At 42.9% G+C, this 13,006-nt stretch overlaps 1 protein-coding gene across 2 annotated transcripts in view; it reads right to left on the bottom strand.

Annotated features, from left to right (window-relative positions):
- The window catches only part of ARMH4 (armadillo like helical domain containing 4), a 157,069-nt gene that overhangs the window by 122,784 nt on the left and 21,279 nt on the right, over positions 1-13,006 (bottom strand). The window lies entirely within an intron of this gene.

Genomic DNA, 13,006 nt, shown 5'->3' with positions numbered 1-13,006 from the left:
TTTTATAAATATGGCCTCCTGACGGGATTTTGAATACTCTTTATCATTCATCCATTCTAGCTGCCTTCTAAGTTGAGAATTGAGAATTTTCCCATGAGAATTGAGAAATAATAAGAAAAGAGTCTGAAAATGAGTAATTATGAGGAGGGCAAAACAATTGATTTTGTGAATTAAAGTGCAGGTAAAAAGCAGACGCTTCTCCCATAAAAGTTACATGAGCTCTTAAGTATCCTTAGTGGATCTTTAAAGAAAAATATCTTGGGCTACCCTCTTTGGGTCCCCTCCCTTTGTATGGGAGCTGTCTTCACTCTATTAAATCTTGCAACTGCACTCTTCTGGTCCGTGTTTGTTATGGCTCGAGCTGAGCTTTCGCTCACCGTCCACCACTGCTGTTTGCCACCGTTGCAGACCCAACTCTGACTTCCATCCCTCTGGATCCAGCAGGGTGTCCGCTGTGCTCCTGATCCAGCGAGGTGCCCATTGCTGCTCCCGATCGGGCTAAAGGCTTGCCATTGTTCCTGCACGGCTAAGTGCCCAGGTTCGTCCTAATCCAGCTAAACACTAGTTACTGGGTTCCATGGTTCTCTTACCTGACCCACGGCTTCTAATAGAGCTATAACACTCACCGCATGGCCCAATATTCCATTCCTTGGAACCCGTGAGGCCAAGAACCCCAGGTCAGAGAACAGGAGGCTTGTCACCATCTTGGAAGCAGCCCGCCACCATCTTGGGAGCTCTGGGAGCAAGGACCCCCTGGTAACATTTTGGCGACCACAAAGGGACCTCCAAAGCAGTGAGTAATATTGGACCACTTTCACTTGGTATTCTGTCCTATCCTTCCGTAGAATTAGAGGAAAATACCAGCCACCTGTTGGCCAGTTAAAAACGATTAGCAAGGCTGCTGGACTTAAGACACAAGTGTGAGGCTATCTGGGGAAGGGCTTTCTAACAACCCCTAACCCTTCTGTGTTGGGGATGTTGGTCTGCCTAGAGCCAGCTTCCACTTTCAATTTTCCTGGGGAAGCTGACGGCTGACTACAGACAGAAAGCTGTCATCCCGAACTCCCTCCAGCATCAGCCGGTTGAGATCATGGCACAGCCAGAAGTCTCTACTCAACAGTCACCCATGCATGCACCCCTACCTTTCCTTCTGACCCATACCTCCTGGGTCCCGACCACGACTTTCTTGAAAGTGTAGCCCCAAAATTCTCCTTACCTCTGAATCTACTTCCTCTGATCCCTGCCTCCTAGGTGCTAACAGTTCAGACTTTCATTTCCCCTAGCAAGCTGTATCTCCAAAGGGATCTAGGGAAGCTCTACGCTGCATCCTTAGGCATCTAGGCTATAAAGCCAGGGAGTCTTGTCCCTGGTGTCCCTTCCAATTTAGGCATACAGCTCTCGACATGGGCAGTTATGTGGGACCCATTCCCTACCACCCTTGCCAGGGCCCCAAGTTTGTAAATGGCTGAGAGAGAGAGATGGAGGAAAGAGAGAGAGAGATATAGGAGAGACACACACACAAAGGAGAGAGAGAAACGAGAGAGAGAGAGATGGAGGGGAGAGAGAGAGACAAAGGAGAGAGAGAGAGACAAAGGAGAGGGAGAGAGACAGGAGAGAGAGACAGAAGAGAGACGGAGGAGAGAGAGAGAGAGAGAGAGAGAAAGGAGAGAGAGAGAGAGATGGAGGAGAGAGAGAGAAGGAGGGAGTCAAAGAGAAAAAGAGAAAGATAGAAATAGTAAAAAAAAAAAAAAAAAAAAAAAAAAAAAACAGTGTGCCCTATTCCTTTAAAAGCCAGGGTAAATTTAAAACCTATAATTGATAATTGAAGGTCTTCTCCATGACCCTATAACACTCCAATATCACTTCGTTGTCAGTGTAAATAAGGGCGTAGCCAAAAAGCACTGAGGCCACTGACAACCAGTAGCCTTCCTATCAAAAATCCTTAACCCAGGAACCAGCAGGAGGCCCAAATGTATTCAATCTGTGGTGGCAACTGCTTTGCTAACAGAAGAAAGTAGAAAATCAGCCTTTAGAGGAAACCTCATTGTGAGCACACCTCACCAGTTCAGAACTAAGTCAAAAAAGCAAAAAGGTAGCTTACTAACTCGAAAAATCTTAAAGTATGGGGATATTCTGTTAGAAAAAGGTAATTTAACACCAACCACTGATAATTTCCTTAACCCAGCAGATTTCCTAATAGGGGATTTAAATCTTAGTTACTATACAAAGGTCTGACCAGACCTAGGAGGAAACTCCCTTCAGGACAGGACGATAGATGGTTCATCCCAGGTGATTGAGGGAAAAACCAAAATGGATATTCAGTAATTGACACGGAGACTCTTGTGGAAGCAGAGTTAGAAAAATTGCCTAATTGGTCTCCTCAAACGTGCGAGCTGTTTGCACTCAGTCAAGCCTTAAAGTACTTACAGAATCAAAAAAGGCTATCTCACTATCTCACTCCTGACTCAAAAAGTTACCTACACCCTCTGTGAAATGAATTTGCATAAGAACTGTTGTCTACAGGAATGCATCTTGATGGGGCAGCTAGGTTGTTATGAAATATTCAGGAACCCAGCCCAGCTCTAGGACTCACCCCTGAGTAGGAAGGCAATGTTGGGCATGCTGATAAAGGACCACTAGAATCCAGCAGCCCAGACCCCTTTCTTTGTGGTCAAGAAGGTGGGAAAAGGGGTGCAGGACTGCTATATAGCTACATTGGTGAGCGTAACAAATCCGATAAGCAGAGGTCCATGGGTGGTTATGCACCCTGGAAAGGAATAAGCATTAGGACCATAGAGGACGCTATAGGACTAATGCTCATCGCAAAATGCCCAGGGGTGCTGGCATCCCTATGTTCTTTTTTCAGATTGGAAACATTCCCCCCAAGGCAAAAATGCCCCTAAGATGTATTCTGGAGAATTAGGACCAATTTGACCCTCAGACACTAAGAAAAAAATGACTTATATTCTTCTGCAGTACCGCCTGGCCACGATATCCTCTTCAAGAGGGAGAAACCTGGCCTCCTGAGGGAAGTATAAATTATAACACCATCTTACAGCTAGACTTCTTTTGTAGAAAAGAAGGCAAATGGTGTGAAGTGCCATATGTACAAACTTTCTTTTCATTAAGAGACAACCCGCGGCCGGGCGCGGTGGCTCACGCCTGTAATCCCAGCACTTTGGGAGGCCGAGACGGGCAGATCACGAGGTCAGGAGATCGACACCATCCTGGCTAACACGGTGAAACCCCGTCTCTACTAAAAATACATTTTAAAAAATGAGCCAGGCGCGGTGGCGGGCACCTGTAGTCCCAGTTACACGGGAGGCTGAGGCAGGAGAATAGTGTGAACCCGGGAAGCGGAGCTTGCAGTGAGTGGAGATCGCACCACTGCACTCCAGCCTGGGCGACAGAGCAAGACTCCATCTAAAAAAAAAAAAAAAAAGACAACTCGCAATTATGTAAAAAGTGGGATTTATGCCCTACAGGAAGCCCTCAGAGTCTACCTCCCTACCCCAGCGTACTCCCGACTCCTTCTCCAACTAATAAGGATCCCCCTTCAACCCAAACGGTCCACAAGGAGATAGACAAAGAGGTAAACAATGAACCAAGGAGTGTCAATATTCCCTGATTATGCCCCCTCCAAGCAGTGGGAGGAGGAGAATTCGGCCCAGCCAGAGTGCATGTAGCTTTTACTCTCTCAGACTTAACACAAATTAAATAGACCTAGGTAAATTCTCAGATAACCCTGATGGTTATATTGATGTTTTACAAGGGATAGGACAATCCTTCGATCTGACATGGAGAGATATAATGTTACTGCTAAATCAGACACTAGCCCCCAGTGAGGGAAGTGCCACCATAACTGCAGCCCGAGAGTCTGGTGATCTCTGTTATCTCAGTCAGGTCAATGATAGGATGACAACAGAAGAAAGAGAACAATTCCCCACAGGCCAGCAGGCAGTTCCCAGTGTAGACCCTCATTAGGACACAAAATCAGAACACGGAGATTGGTGCCACAGACATTTGCAAACTTGCATGCTAGAAGAACTAAGGAAAACTAGGAAGACGCCTATGAATTATTCAGTGATGTCCACCATAACACAGGGAAAAGAAGAAAATCCTACCACCTTTCTGGAGAGACTAAGGGAGGCATTGAGAAAGCATACCTCTCTGTCACCTGACTCTATTGAAGGCCAACTAATCTTAAAGGATAAGTTTATCAGTCAGTCAGCTGCAGACATTAGAAAAAAGCTTCAAAAGTCCGCCTCAGGCCGGGAGCAAAACTTAGAAACCCTATTGAACTTGGCAACCTCGGTTTTTTATAATAGAGATGAGGAGGAGCAGGTGGAACGGGACAAATGGATAAAAAAAAAAAAAAAAAAAAGGCCACCACTTTAGTCATGGCCCTCAGGCAAGCGGACTTTGGAGGCTCTGGAAAAGGGAAAGGCTGGGCACATCGAATGCCTAATGGGGCTTGCTTCCAGTGCAGTCTACAAGGACACTTTTAAAAAGATTGTCCAAGTAGAAATAAGCCGTCCCCTCGTCCATGCCCCTTATGTCAAGGGAATCACTGGAAGGCCCACTGCCCCAGGGGATGAAGGTCCTCTGAGTCAGAAGCCACTAACGAGATGATCCAGCAGCAGGACTGAGGGTGCCCGGGGCAAGCACCAGCCCATGCCATCACCCTCACAGAGCCCCGAGTATGCTTGACCATTGAGGGCCAAGAGGTTAACTATCTCCTGGACACTGATGCGGCCTTCTCAGTCTCAGTCTCCTGTCCCGGACAACTGTCCTCCAGATCTGTCACTATCTGAGGGGTCCTGGGACAGCCAGTCACTAGATACTTCTCCCAGCCACTAAGCTGTGACTGAGGAACTCTTTTCACATGCTTTTCTAATTATGCCTGAAAGCCCCACTTCCTTGTTAGGGAGAGACATTCTAGCAAAAGCAGGGGCCATTATACACCTGAACATAGGAGAAGGAACACCCGTTTGTTGTCCCCTGCTTGAGGAAGAAATTAATCCTGAAGTCTGGGCAACAGAAGGACAATATGGACAAGCAAAGAATGCCCATCCTGTTCAAGTTAAACTAAAGGATTCCGCCTCCTTTCCCTATCAAAGGCAGTACCCCCTTAGACCTGAGGCCCAACAAGGACTCCAAAAGATTAAGGACCTAAAAGCCCAAGGCCTAGTAAAACCATGCAATAGCCCCTGCAATATTCCAATTTTAGGAGTACAGAAACCCAACGGACAGTGGAGAGTTCGTGCAAGATCTCAGGATTATCAATGAGGCTGTTGTCCCTCTATACCCAACTGTACCTAACACTTATACTCTGCTTTCCCAAATACCAGAGGAAGCAGAGTGGTTTACAGTCCTGGACCTTAAGGATGCCTTTTCCTGCATCCCTGTACATCCTGACTCTCAATGTTTATCTGCCTTTGAAGATCCTTCAAACCCAACATCTCAACTCACCTGGACTCTTTTACCCCAGGGGTTCAGGAATAGCCTCCATCTATTCGGCCAGGCATTAGCCCAAGACTTGAGCCAATTCTCATACCTGGACACTCTTGTCCTTCGGTACATGGATGATTTACTTTTAGCCGCCCATTCAGAAATTTTGTGCCATCAAGCCACCAAGTGCTCGTAAATTTCCTCACTACCTGTGGCTACAAGGTTTCCAAACCAAAGGCTCAGCTCTGCTCACAGCAGGTTAAATACTTAGGGCTAAAATTATCCAAAGGTACCAAGGCCCTCAGTAGGGAATGTATCCAGCCTATACTGGCTTATCCTCATCCCCAAACCCTAAAGCAACTAAGAGGGTTCCTTGGCATAACAGGTTTCTGTCGAATATGGATTTCCAGGTACGGCAAAATAGCCAGACCATTATATACACTAGTTAAGGAAATTCAGAAAGCCAAAACTGAATTTATTAAGATGGACACCTGAAGCAGAGGCAGCTTTCCAGGCCCTAAAGAAGGCCCTAACCCAAGCCCCAGTGTTAAGTTTGTCAACAGGGCAAGACTTTTCTTTATATGTCACAGAAAAAACAGGAGTAGCTCTAGGAGTCCTCACATAGGTCCAAGGGATGAGCTTGCAATCCGTGGCATACCTGAGTAAGGAAACTGATGTAGTGGCAAAAGGTTGGCCTCATTGTTTACAGGTAGTGGCAGCAGTAGCAGTCCTAGTGTCTGAAGCAGTTAAAATGATACAGAGAAGAGATCTTATTGTGTGGACATCTCATGATGTGAATGGCATACTCACTGCTAAAGGAGACTTGACTGTCAGACAACCATTCACTTAAATATCAGGCTCTATTACTTGAAGGGCCAGTGCTGCAACTGCGCACTTGTGCAACTCTTAACCCAGCGACATTTCTTCCAGACAATAAAGAAAAGATAAAACATAACTGTCAACAAGTAATTGCTCAAACCTATGCTGCTCGAGGGGACCTTTTAGAGGTTCCCCTGACTGATCCCGACCTCAACTTGTATACTGATGGAAGTTCCTTTGTAGAAAAAGGACTTCGAAAAGTGAGGTATGCAGTGGTCAGTGATAACGGAATACTTGAAGGTAATCCCCTCACTCCAGAAACTAGTGCTCAGCTGGCAGAACTAATAGCCCTCACTTGGGCACTAAAATTAGGAGAATGAAAAAGGATAAGTATATATACAGACTCTAAGTATGCTTACCTAGTCCTCCATGCCCACGCAGCAATATAGAGAGAAAGAGAATTCTTAACTTCCAAGGAAACACTATCAAACATCAGGAAGTCATTAGGAGATTATTATTGGCTGTACAGAAACCTAAAGAGGTGACAGTCTTACACTGCCAGGGTCATCAGAAAGGAAAGGAAAGGAAAATAAAAGGAAACTGCCAAGTGGATATTGAAGCCAAAAGAGCCTCAAGGCAGGACCCTCCATTAGAAATGCTTATAGAAGGACCCCTAGTATGGGGTAATCCCCTCCGGGAAACCAAGCCCTAGTACTCAGCAGGAAAAATAGAATAGGGAACCTCACAAGGAGGTACTTTCCTCCCCTATAGATGGTTAGCCACCAAAGAAGGAAAAATACTTTTGCCTGCAGCTAACCAGTAGAAATTACTTAAAACCCTTCACCAAACCTTTCACTTAGCCATTGATAGCACCCATCACATGGCCAAATCATTATTTATTGGACCTAGGCCTTTTCAAAACTATCAAGCAGATAGTCAGAGCCTGTGAAGTTCGCTGAAGAAATAATCCCCTGCACTGCAGGCCATACATTTCAATCCCTGAATTTTTAACCTCTTTGTTAAGTTTGTCTCTTCCAGAATCGAAGCTGTAAAACTACAAATCGTTCTTCAAATGGAGCCCCAAATGCAGTCCATAACTAAAATTTACCATGAACTCCTGGACCGGCCTGCTAGCCCATGCTCCAATGTTCATGACATCGAAGGCACCCCTCCCAAGGAAATCTCAACTGCACAACCCCTACTACACCCCAGTTCAGCAGGAAGCAGTTAGAGCGGTCGTCGGCCAACCTCCCCAACAGCACTTGAGTTTTCCTGTTGAGAGGGAGGACTGTGAGACAAGACAAGCTGGATTTCCTAGGCCAACTAAGAATCCCTAAGCCTATCTGGGAAGGTGACCGCTTCCACTTTTAAACACAGGGCTTGCAACTTAGCTCACACCTGACCAGTCAGATAGTAAAGAGAGCTCACTAAAATGCTAATTAGGCAAAAAGAGGAGGTAAAGAAATAGCCAATCATCTATTGCCTGAGAGCACAGTGGGAGGGACAATGATCGGGATATAAACCTAGGCATTTGAGCCAGCAACGGCTACCCTCTTTGGGTCCCCTCCCTTTGTATGGGAGCTCTGTTTTCACTCTATTAAATCTTGCAACTGCAAAAATAAAAATAAAAATCTTCTTCCTAATGCTACTTAAACAATGTATTTCCCAATTTTTTTCTGATTGATGATAAAAGAAAGAGACAAAGATATTGGCTTCAGTATGAGGCCACCAGACTGCCAAGAATATCATTCAGTCACCTGAATGAAGGCACACTTTTCAGAAATGACTTTCTCCTGAAATTCCTGTTATCAGTAAAGAAGACCCCGGAAGGGGACAGAACTAGAAACCCCAGATAAGGAAAGAGAGATAATACCACTATCTCTTCAGCAGAGGAAATTAAGAGACACTGCAAATAAATATTGAAATTGTTCTGAGGACAAAAACAACCATGATATTACACACATACACATGCATGCACACATGTGCACACATGAAGGCAGGAAAATGGATGTCTCTGAAATAGATTAAACAATGAGTGACAAAATAATGACAGCTTTCTGCCCCATGTATGGTGTCTGGCTGGGAAAAAAAAATGTCAAAAATTCAATCATTTAAAAACTAAATATAAATCAGAAATTTTCTAAGACAAAACAGTCTTAGAAAAGCAAGGAAAAACTCTCAGAAAAGAAAAAACTAGTTAAAGGATATATTTGGTTTTGTATTTTAAAAAATTAAGTTATTAAAGAAAGAAACATAGCTTCTCCACTGGATTTATTTTTTTTGTTTTTTATTTTTTATTTTTTTAATTTTTTTGAGACAGAGTCTTGCTCTATCGCCCAGGCTAGAATACAGTGGTGTGATCTCAGCTGACTGCAACCTATGCCTCCCAGGTTCAAGTGATTCTCTGCCTCAGCCTCCCGAGTGGCTGGGATTATAGGTGCGTGCCACCACGCCTAGCTAATCTTTTGTATTTTTAGTAGAGGCGGGGTTTCACCGTGTTAGCTGCGATGGTCTCGATCTTCTGACCCTGTGATCTGCCTGCCTCGACCTCCCAAAGTGCTGGGATTACAGGCATGAGCTACCATTCACGGAGGTAATTCTCCAGCAAGTCAATCACTATGAGTTTGTTTCATAAGGCCTGCTATAAGTGGGCCTTTTGAAACAAATGAGGAAATGGGGATTTAATTTAGTTTGGCTGTGTCCTCACCCAAATTTCACCTTGAATTGTAGCTCCCATAATCCCCACGTGTCGTGGGAGGGACCCAGTGGGAGGTAATTGAATCATGGGGGCAGGTCTTTCCCATGCTGTTCTCATGATAGTGAATAAGTCTCAAGGGATCTGATGGTTTTATAAAGGGCAGTTCCCCTATACAAGCTCTCTTGCCTGCTGTCATGTAAGATGTAACTTTGCTCCTCCTTTGCCTTTTACCATGATTGTGAGGCCTCCCCAGCCATGTGGAACCTCTTTCACTTTATTAAACCTCTTTCCTTTATAAATTACCCAGTCTTGGGTATGTCTTTATTAGCAGCATGAGAACAGACTAATACAGGGTTGAGATAATATCATGGGATTATACTCAACACTCAACATGTATGCCCACAGAAAGATATTAAATAAGACCAATCCGATCAAGAATTCAAGTTCTCCAGATGAGGAACACTGGAATTGCTTTTTTCTTGCAGAAGACCTAACCCAGAAGAGTCCAAGCAAATTCAGTGTTCCTGTCACTGTGTTCCTGTTCCTGTCTGGTCTGCACCATGGCAAGCACTAACTAGCTCCCCACTTCCCGCTAGCTGGAAGGCCCAGATATTGACTTCCAAATATTAAGGGAAGAAGTGTGGGGGGTGGGAGGGAGGACAGTCAAAGACTTAATCACAGGATCTGAGAAATCTGTTTTTATACTCTTATCTCCCACATGTTCTTAGAAACCTACTATCTGACACAAATAGACCCACAATAGATTTTTCTGAATATGGAACTGCCAAAGCAACAACCTTCCATTCTACAGAATTATTATTATCACTTTAGAGCACAGATTAATTTCCATCTTCCATGGGGGTATACAGAAAGAATTTTTTAAAAGTTTGATTTATTTAGAGCAAGTAGATATCTTCAGACAGATTTCTAATATGCAGAAAGTGGGACTTCTTTAAGTAGGTAAGAAATATCAGTACTAAAATATTTTAAAGAGTTAACCCAAATAAATTCCAAGTATGTTTTCAAGAGTAATCAGAAATTTTAAGTTGGCATTTTGGAGCAGGAAAGACATTAATATTCAACAAGAGAAGAAAATCAACCTATATAAAGATCATGTCCAAAACTTAATTTATGCAGTTATAAAATGTGTATAAAATTTGTCATTATCCTATTTTTAATAAAAAGAACATTTTTGTTATGTTTGTATTTCAAAGACGCTGAATACAGCTCTTGTAGAGTTATGCCTGAAATGAGTATAATACATTTATCGTTGTGAGAATATTTATTCCCTAAAAAAAAAAGTCAGACATAGAAGCCAAATGTATCAGGCAAGGTAGAAAATAAACCATTATCCCTTCAAAAATCAAACTGCACTTTTGCTGACAAGATAAAAGACACTGAAATATGCACAAGGTGGCATGTACTTATCAAGGCAGGCTTTCTTCAGTGACTAAGAAATGGAAAACACACCAAAACTTCTCCCACTCTACCAGTTCACATCACTCAGGTAGCACCTGTCTTCATGGACAGCTGGCAAACTCTTCAGAAGCAGTCCCCCTGTTACATGTTGAAGTGTGTCCCTCAAAATGGTAGGTTCAAGTCCTGACTGGTAGTACCAATGCATGTGACCGTATTTGAAAATAGGGTCATAATTAAGATGAGGTCATTAGGATGGGCCCTAATCCAATAACTGCTGTTCTTATAAAGCGAGGAAAATTTGAGCACAGAGACACAGAAGGCCATATGAATAGACTGGAGTCATGCTGCCTCAAGCCAAGGAAACCCTGGGGTTCCTGCCCTAGAGGCTTTGGAGAGAGCAGAGCCCTGCCTATACCTTGACTTCCAACTTGCAGGTTCCAGACTGCGTGAGAATAAATTTCTGTTGTTTTAAGCCACCCAATTTGTGATACGTAGTTATGACAGCCCTTAGAAACTCATACCCCCTCTCAGTCATCATATTGTAGAGATGTGAGGAGCAAGGAAGAAGACAGGGTGGAAGTAGGCATCATTTTTAGAGTGATTTGGGTTGTCAGTTATCTCTTAAAGGATAAACAGAGCTGTGGATTCAGAAATTTCCATAAAGGTTCATTCTTCTTTGGTGTCTAGTGTCTAACAAGGGATGTCCCTTTCCAAATCCCATGGAGAAAAGTACCTCATTTCCCAGAGAAATGCTCCTGCCCCCTAGTGAAAAGCAAGATATTAAAATAACATATAAACACATCACAGAGACTAAAACAAGAAAGGCGGATAACTTGACATAAGTAATACACTGTTCTAGATAAGAAAAAAAATTACCTGCCTCTAGGCATAAGCTTATGGTAGAATTAAAATGTTTCACCCAGTCAAAGCTTCAAGCTGCATTTATATTCCTCGGCAAGGTAGAAAAACATGCATTGAAAATGGAGGCCTCCAATACATCCAGGAGTCTAGTAGGTTGATTTGTTTAAATCAGTGCAGTCAATTCAGCTTTTGGAGGACTAGATGCACCAGCATAAAACTAACAGTGGTATTATTAATGTATACTAATTAAACATAAGTTGTACTCTTTGGTATTTACAAGTAAAACTGTGCTAATTCAAAATCTTAAGCCCAACAATGTAGCAAAAATAATACCTTTTGACCAAAAATGTTTTTGTAACCCATGACAAGGATAACTTAGACCAAAAACTAACAAAATATATTATCAAAAAGTAGTTAAAATTGAATTGTGTAGAAGAAAAGAACTAAAACCCCAGGACACCTCAGGTGTGTCAGAAAATTCTAACATATTTCAATACAACTGCCATCATCTACTAAATTTAGAAAATTACTGCAGTTTCACAAGTATGGATTATTCACAAATATTTTTTTTCTCTGATTTAATGAGCCCTGCTGGGTAAAGCTGTCATGTCAAACTCAGGTTAATTTAGGGAAACCTGCTTTTTCCAGATGGCATCAAGGAGAACAGACAGTTTATATGAGACACTAAACTCAAAGTCATATCATACAGTATTTATCTCAATGTGGAATGCAAGAGCTGTTAGCCCCTGAGCCCACTTTTATCTATTTCTTAAACCAGCCTTCTACTGTGGAATTCTCCACACTGCTCCTAAAATGTCATGTTTCTCTGGAATTCTCCACGCTGCTCCTAAAATGTCATGTTTCTCTCTCAGCAGCCAACCAGTGTTACCCAGAAAGTCTGTAACAGAGTCAGCTGCAAACCTAGCTCAATCACCTTCCCTGCTTTCAACAAAACAAAATAATAGCACATCCTATGTCTTCTCCTGCAGCAAACACATGGCTAATTGAGTGCCCAAAAGTTTACTAGTGTTTCAGATTAATTTAAGAAATTCTGCTCTATAAATCTTTGGACATTTTGTATCTCCAGCCAGGAGCTATTCACCTGCCAAAATGCTGATCAATTGACTGTGTGTCATATTTCTAGTCTTCTTATTTGTTGATAGGCAGCCGTGCCCCAAGTTTCTTTGACATGCTGAAAGCCAATGTCTTGGAAAGTACAATTTGGCATGAATTTCTTGGTCTTAGCAAATAAAGAAATTGCCTATCTCCAAATAGTAGCACAGACTAACCCAGAGATGTTACTAAGGGAGAATAACCCAGCATTAACAACCAGAGCAATGCTGTTAAAATACAATCCACATTAAAACTTGCAACCAAGAAAATGTGGTGGGGAAACTCAAGATCTCCATCTTAATCTAGTATTCTCAAACCAGCTTGAATACCAAAGTCATCTAAGGCAGTCTTTTAAAATGCTGATGCCAAATTCCACCCCCGCACCATCTTAATCTGAATCACTGGAGAGTGACTCAGGCACTGGGATGTTTCAGAAGCTCTCCAAGGTAATTCTAATGGTCAACTATAGTTGAGAACCACAGATAATAGCAGAGTCAGCAAACTTGCTCTATAAAGGGCCCTATCATAAATGTTTCAGGCTTTGTGGGCCACTGAGTCTCTGTCACAGCTTCTTAATTCTGCCGCTGTGGCACAAAAGTAGCCACATACATATGTAAATGAATTAGTATGGCTGTGTTCCAATAA

This window comes from Macaca thibetana, chromosome 7 (assembly GCF_024542745.1).
Source record: "Macaca thibetana thibetana isolate TM-01 chromosome 7, ASM2454274v1, whole genome shotgun sequence".
NCBI classification, from domain to species: Eukaryota; Metazoa; Chordata; class Mammalia; order Primates; family Cercopithecidae; genus Macaca; species Macaca thibetana.
The sequence above is the reverse complement of the archived record's forward strand: the minus strand, read 5'-3'. Positions and strand labels throughout refer to the sequence as shown.